Source organism: Tachysurus fulvidraco, chromosome 6 (genome assembly GCF_022655615.1).
Source record: "Tachysurus fulvidraco isolate hzauxx_2018 chromosome 6, HZAU_PFXX_2.0, whole genome shotgun sequence".
NCBI lineage: Eukaryota > Metazoa > Chordata > Actinopteri > Siluriformes > Bagridae > Tachysurus > Tachysurus fulvidraco.
This window is the reverse complement of record NC_062523.1, coordinates 20341922-20348372: the sequence shown is the minus strand read 5'-3', so window position 1 is coordinate 20348372 and position 6451 is coordinate 20341922.

Here is a 6451-nt window from a genome sequence, read left to right as displayed (position 1 = left end):
GAGTAATGTTGCCCAGGTGATTGTTGGGTTCTACTGGGCTCAGCAACACTAAGACAACAGAGAAGCCATTGAGTCTCTGTGTGTAAGTGTGAGTATACGTGCGTGTTTGTGGAGAGTCTAGAGAGCCCTACATTCATGATTGCTCGATTGCTGGTTTTGCCTCCAAATCATAGGGCTGTGTGGCTCAGTGATGAGTGCATTTACCATCAAGATGACCGCAGTCCCTGTGTGCACATGTGTATTTATACTGTGTGTGTGTGTGTGTGTGTGTGTGTGTGTGTGTGTGTGTGTGTGTGTGTGTGTGTGTGTGTGTGTGTGTGTGTGTGTGTGTGTGTGTGTGTGTGTGTGTGTGTGTGTGTGTGTGTGTGTGTGTGTGTGTGTGCATGCATATAGGGGAATGTTTGTTGTGCTGTGACCTTCATGTTAAATTTGTTGTTTAAGAGAATGTGAAAAAGTGATACATTCTCTTTCAAGGCTGTTCAGAATATAATCTTTTTTTTTTTATTTAAAATCTTAGGAATTTAAAAATATGATTTTAAGGTTTTAAAAAAATGTTTAAAAATGACTAAATATTCCATCATATTTAACCTAGCTTCTATCGTATTCCTTTTGATTGAAAATAAAAAGAACAGAAAGTGATAAAAAAAATTTGTGACTATCACACAGTTTCTATCTGGCTTGATACTCAAAAATGTCATATTGGTATACTGACAGCTGTTGTAGATTATACTTTATAGCTTATTTGTATATATTTTAATACACTGTGTATAAAGCACAGTGAATTGTATAGAAGCATTTACCTGAAGCAGCAAAGGAATGTTGTGTGGCAAATGTTTTCATTATTAATTTCTTCCATTAAAATACTAAATAGTGCATAAAAAGCATAAATTCATATTTTTTGTAAAACCAGATAAGTGCAACAAGTTTAAACTGCAGGTAAAGTTAGGCAGTACTTGAATATTAGCCTATCCTGGTAGTTAATGTTTGTTTGTTTAACCTGATATTTTAAACTTACAAGCAATATTACATGCTTGTTTGAAATCATTGTTCTATTTTTCATAGTTATTGAAGATATTGTGTATATGATATGTATATTTAGCACTAAATTTGATATATCTATAGGAATGCAACTTGTGTTTTTTTATTGTAATATTCTGATACAAATGTATAGCCCTGAAAATATCCTTTTTTTTTTACTATAACCCAACCTCATATTATTACAGTATTATTATTTTAATGTGTGTAAGTTTCTATCTAGCTGTTTCTTGTCAAGAATTTCAGTCTCTATACATGATTAATATATTGTGTTAAAAAATTTGAATCAATGTATTCTCTAAGATATAACGTGCAATATATTTCACTTTTGAAAATCTACAGTTTCCCATTATATTTAACCTTTGACTTATATTTTATTTAAAAAATTTAACTTAACATATTAAAACACAATATTAATACTATGCTATACTATATAGTACTGTGTACACATCTTTTAGACCCAGATTAACTTTTCTAGCTGATCCCTAAACCTAGTTCATTTGGAAGGTTGAGGCATATTGCATTTAGCTACAATGGAAATCAGAGGTCAACACACTCTGCTAAATTTGCATGTTTTTGTGATGTAATAAATGGGAGAAATACATTTAACCAATCAAATTTTTACAGCAGTTTCTGTAGGACATAATCTGTTTCATGCTCCTGTTAAAGCCATAGTCTGAACAAGCTTGCAGTGCATGAAATATATCAACTAAAATGGGGTAAAAGAAAAAAAAGGTAAAATATTAGTTGAAAAACCATGAAAAACATCAACGAGAAAGAAAATGGGGCACCATGGTGATATTACCAAGAACAGAATGTCCCTCCCAAAACTAACAAAAGGACAAAAAAAAAAAAAACTTTTTAGGGATTTTGGCAACACTAAAGAAGCTGCAGGAATATCTGGCAAGTACTGGTCACTCCCTGGATGGGACAACAATTACAGTACTTGTATTCTTCACATGTCTAGGATGGGGTGAAAAGAACATCCAAACCCAACTATATTTGGCCAAAACTTGCACATTTGGTGGACTCATGAGACCTAGGTAGAGCATTTTGGGCATAATACTAAAATGTCTAGCACAAAAACAAGAATGCTTCCTACCCAAAGACCAACATATTCATGTTGAAGCATAGTGGTGGCAGCATAATGTGATGAAGTGACATGTGTGGACCATTTCTGCAAATTCAGTCTATGTTCAGACCATATAATGCTCACAGATACAAAGAGGTACATCGGGTGACCTACAGGCTTTTGTAAACACGTATAAATGTTTATGTCCATGACAGCTCAATCAGAAAAGTCTGAACAAGTATGGCTTTTATGGAAATGTGACTAGGAAAAAGCTCTTCTCTCCAAAACTATGGCAACACAACCTTTAAACACAAAGTTCTGGAACACTATCCCTTGGAGTGATGAGACAAAGGTTGAAATGTTTGTTCGTGCACAGTGCCATGAAAAAAACGAACACAGTGTATCACAACAAGCACCTCATACCAACAGTCACGGTAATGATTTGGCCTTGTTTGGCAGCCACAGAACTTGCAGTCCTTTATACAGTGAAGAGTTCTCCTGCATACCAGAATTTTCTTGAGACAAGTATGAGGCCATATCAGGCCATCTGTCTAGCCGCTTGTGCTGAGCCAAAATTGCAACAGCACACTGATCCAAAACACACCAGCAAATCAACCAAAAAATAATCAAGATGTTGCAGTGACCAATTCAAAGGCAGCCTTTTTGAGCTGTGCATAAATGAATGTTCTCGAACATTAATGAACTGTAAAAATGTAGTAAAGAATAGTGAGTGAAAATTTCTCAATATGAGAGACAGATAAACTCTTACAGAAATTGTCTACTTCAACCGATTGTTGCTAAAGATCTAAGTGTTATTGAATTCTAGGTGCACTTTTTTCCCCACCTGGTTTCTGAATGTTTCTGAACAACTACATATCAAATTTTTTTGTTGGTTTGTTTTGTTTTGTTCAGTTCATAGAAGGTGGTGAGGACCACAAAATTGTTATTTATAACTAATCATTTTATTAGTTATCATTATGGGGTTCTTCTTGTCTTTCAAATTCTCCCCTCTCATATATGTAAGAGTAATATATAGATTAGGGCTCATGTTGTTGGTGATGGCAGTATGTAAAAACATATTGAAATTCCACCACATGTTCTATGTCCACTATGGACATACTGGTATAAAACACAGGACTGATGTTCAGTAATATAGAGTTCCTACATGACAGAGTGCTCTGTGGTTTTAAGGCTTAAGAGATTAGTATACCTTTGACCAGTCATGTTAGTACAGTGTTAGAATTAATAAGTCTGGCAAGGTTTTTGCTGCTAAGCTTCTGTGAGCTGTTTAAGTGAAAGTGTACTCATAGGGACACAGTAGCTTATGTCTGAGAACTACTTATAAAGCTATGCCAAGGTAATTTAATTCAGAATACAGCAAAACATGACGTTTTTTGGTTTTATTTGTAATTTATGGATTGGTTGTTGTTTAACATTCATTTTGTCCTTCTGTAATGGTCAGAATGTCATTTACCTTTAAATTGCATTATCATAAAGCAATGAACCAGAATTTGATGAGCGATATTCACCTGAGTTAATGGAATATGCAATTTGGGGGAAGTAATTATTTGGATTTGTGGGAAATAGACATATTTTTTCTGGAAAGGACCAAAATGAATTTAAACATTAATGGGCCCCTTGATTTGCATCACAATGGTATGTTATTGTCGTGAATGCAGGCTGATATTGGATGTGCATTTCTGTTGCTCTAAGCGCTTGTGGTTTTAAAATGCACAGCAAAGTTAAATATGCTGATTAGAGGCCTTATCTGGCAACATGGACCATCTCATCACTTCTGTCAATGGCTGCTTCATTTAAAAAAGATGCATTAAAATTGGCAAGTAGGTAATTGAATATAAGTGAATTAGTGGATTTCTTCCCCCACAATTTCAGCCTTAAGCAATAGACAGAAAATACTGCAGTAAGCAAAATTCAGGGGGAGCTTTTGAGGACAGGGCATCTTAAGGCGTCAGGGGGCTTCTTAGAACCTGCTAGTCAATAGGAAACTTCAGGACATAAACGGGAGAAGGAAGAAGAGAGACAGCAGCAAAGAAAGAAAAGGGCAGGTGTAGGTAAGAGACTTTGATCCACTCAGACCTCCTTTAAAAGCATGACCTCATTTAGAATGCTGGGAGCCAGGATAGGGTGAGAGGGGGTGCCAAGTGCCCACCAACTCTCTCTCTCTCTCTCTCTCTCTCTCTCTCTCTCTCTCTCTCTCTCTCTCTCTCTCTCTCTCACACACACAGACACACACACACACACACACACACACACACACACACACACACACACACACACACACACACACACACACACACACACACACACATACACACACACTAATCAGCAGGGTACCTCATTGACCCTTCATTCCCAAAAAAGGGGGAAAGGACAGGGGAACTCAGGAAGCTTTTAGGCTAATTTGGCTCTGGGGAGGCTGCTGCCCTATGGCTATGTTAGCCCCTGGGCTTGTTTTGTGCCACCTCTCTTGGGAGAACCGGCCACTTGGGCGCAGGGAGGGACTGTGTGCAATGGGTCAGGGGCTACTGTTGACTTTTTATGCCAAGAGCCTTTTTGGTGTTTGTTGTTACTATGTCATCTCTAATTAGTGCTGTGTAGTGAGGTTAAATGAGATTACACAGTCTCCAGACCCTGCTGCTCAGCTCATGGGCATGCTAAACAGCCTTTTCACACACAGACACAGACACAGACACAGACACACACACACACACACACACACACACACACACACACACACACACACACACACACACACACACACACACACACACACACACACACACACGCACACACTTCTCCAGCTCTGAATCTCCTCACAGACTACAGCCAGTGGCTACAACAGTTTGGATGATCATGATGAGAGGCAGCTTATGCTTTCATTCCTCAGCAACATTTAAAGTGTCTTAAGCGATAATATGAATTGAATGTTACCCATATTAGGAGAAATTTGAAATCGAATAAATTTGTGCATGGATTTTCTGTGCTTGGTTGACTATAAAGTCTCTAATGATGTAGAATATGATGTGTCACTTAGCTTTCTGTCATCCAGTGATTCTCATCACATGCCCTTCAGCTGGAAACTAGTGTGCTCTCTCTGGAGCGTGGAGCATCTGTGCAAGCCTTGTAAATTCAAGCATTGAATCCAAGTCCAATAATAGGTGCAGCTGGGAGCTCTGGTCCTAACGAGGCCTAAGTGGGAAAGTGGTTAACAAGGAGACCATCGCTCCCTCTCTCTCACGCTTGCCCTCTTCCTCCCCCTCTTCTTGCTCCTTCACTCCTCGTTTCTCCTTGTGCATAGCAACCATTGTGCCCAAAGTGAAAACCCTGCTTCTTCCTAAACAGTGAAGCTGCTACATTAAATAGCATAGCATTTCAATTACAATACACTAAAGCCTCCACATCATTTAGTCTTTTTTCTTTCTTTTCTGCTGTTTCTTTTGCCTAAATTTTCCCTGAATATTTTTTTGTTGCCTCAATGCTTACTCCCCCTTCTTTCCTCTCTCTCTCTCTCTCTCTCTCTCTCTCTCTCTCTCTCTCTCTCTCTCTCTCTCTCTCTCTCTCTCTCTCTCTCCCCTTCTCTTTCTCTCATTCGCCTTCTCTAGTGTTTGGGGGTCTTGTCTGATACCCATTAGCGTTAGGGCTTATTACCTGGGTAATGAGCTACACAGTCTCTAATTAGCTTGGGCCTGGAGAAGCTGACATTATTCCAGCCCTGGAGCCGCCACAGCCATTAACAGAGCTGCTCTAAGTGATCTGTCTGTGGACTGTTAAAACCATTACATTCATTATATATCAATCAAAGGAAAGGTGTTGCTGCTAATTGAGGAGTGGGAACAATGCTTAAAATCTTGCCGTTATTGATGGGTAAAAAAGGAAAATAAGAAAAACACCCCATCAATGTCTGGATAATGGTCATATGTGCTCTTGCTATGATGGATAGATTTTCTTACATAATGGATGATTTATGCCTTAGTGAATATACTGTGTCTTTTAATGAAATTATCTTTAGCAGTGCCTCTCTTCATTCTAGAGGAAAAAAGCAAATGGATTATTGAAAATTTAACTAAACTATCACATTCATTCAGCAATACTGTTAATCACATTTTAAATTGCCTAAGGTTTTGGTTTATTCTGTACAAAACAGTTAGTCACGATTAATTATTTCTATCTTTTACTCATGGTTTATGCCTACAACAAATTCATCGAATATGAAAACTAGTTTGTTACTGGTGCTATTTAACTGATGAATTTGTGCAACCATCATTTCTGGAAATGCATTATGAAGTTTCTTTACAATTGAAACATACCAAAAGAAGAATGCAT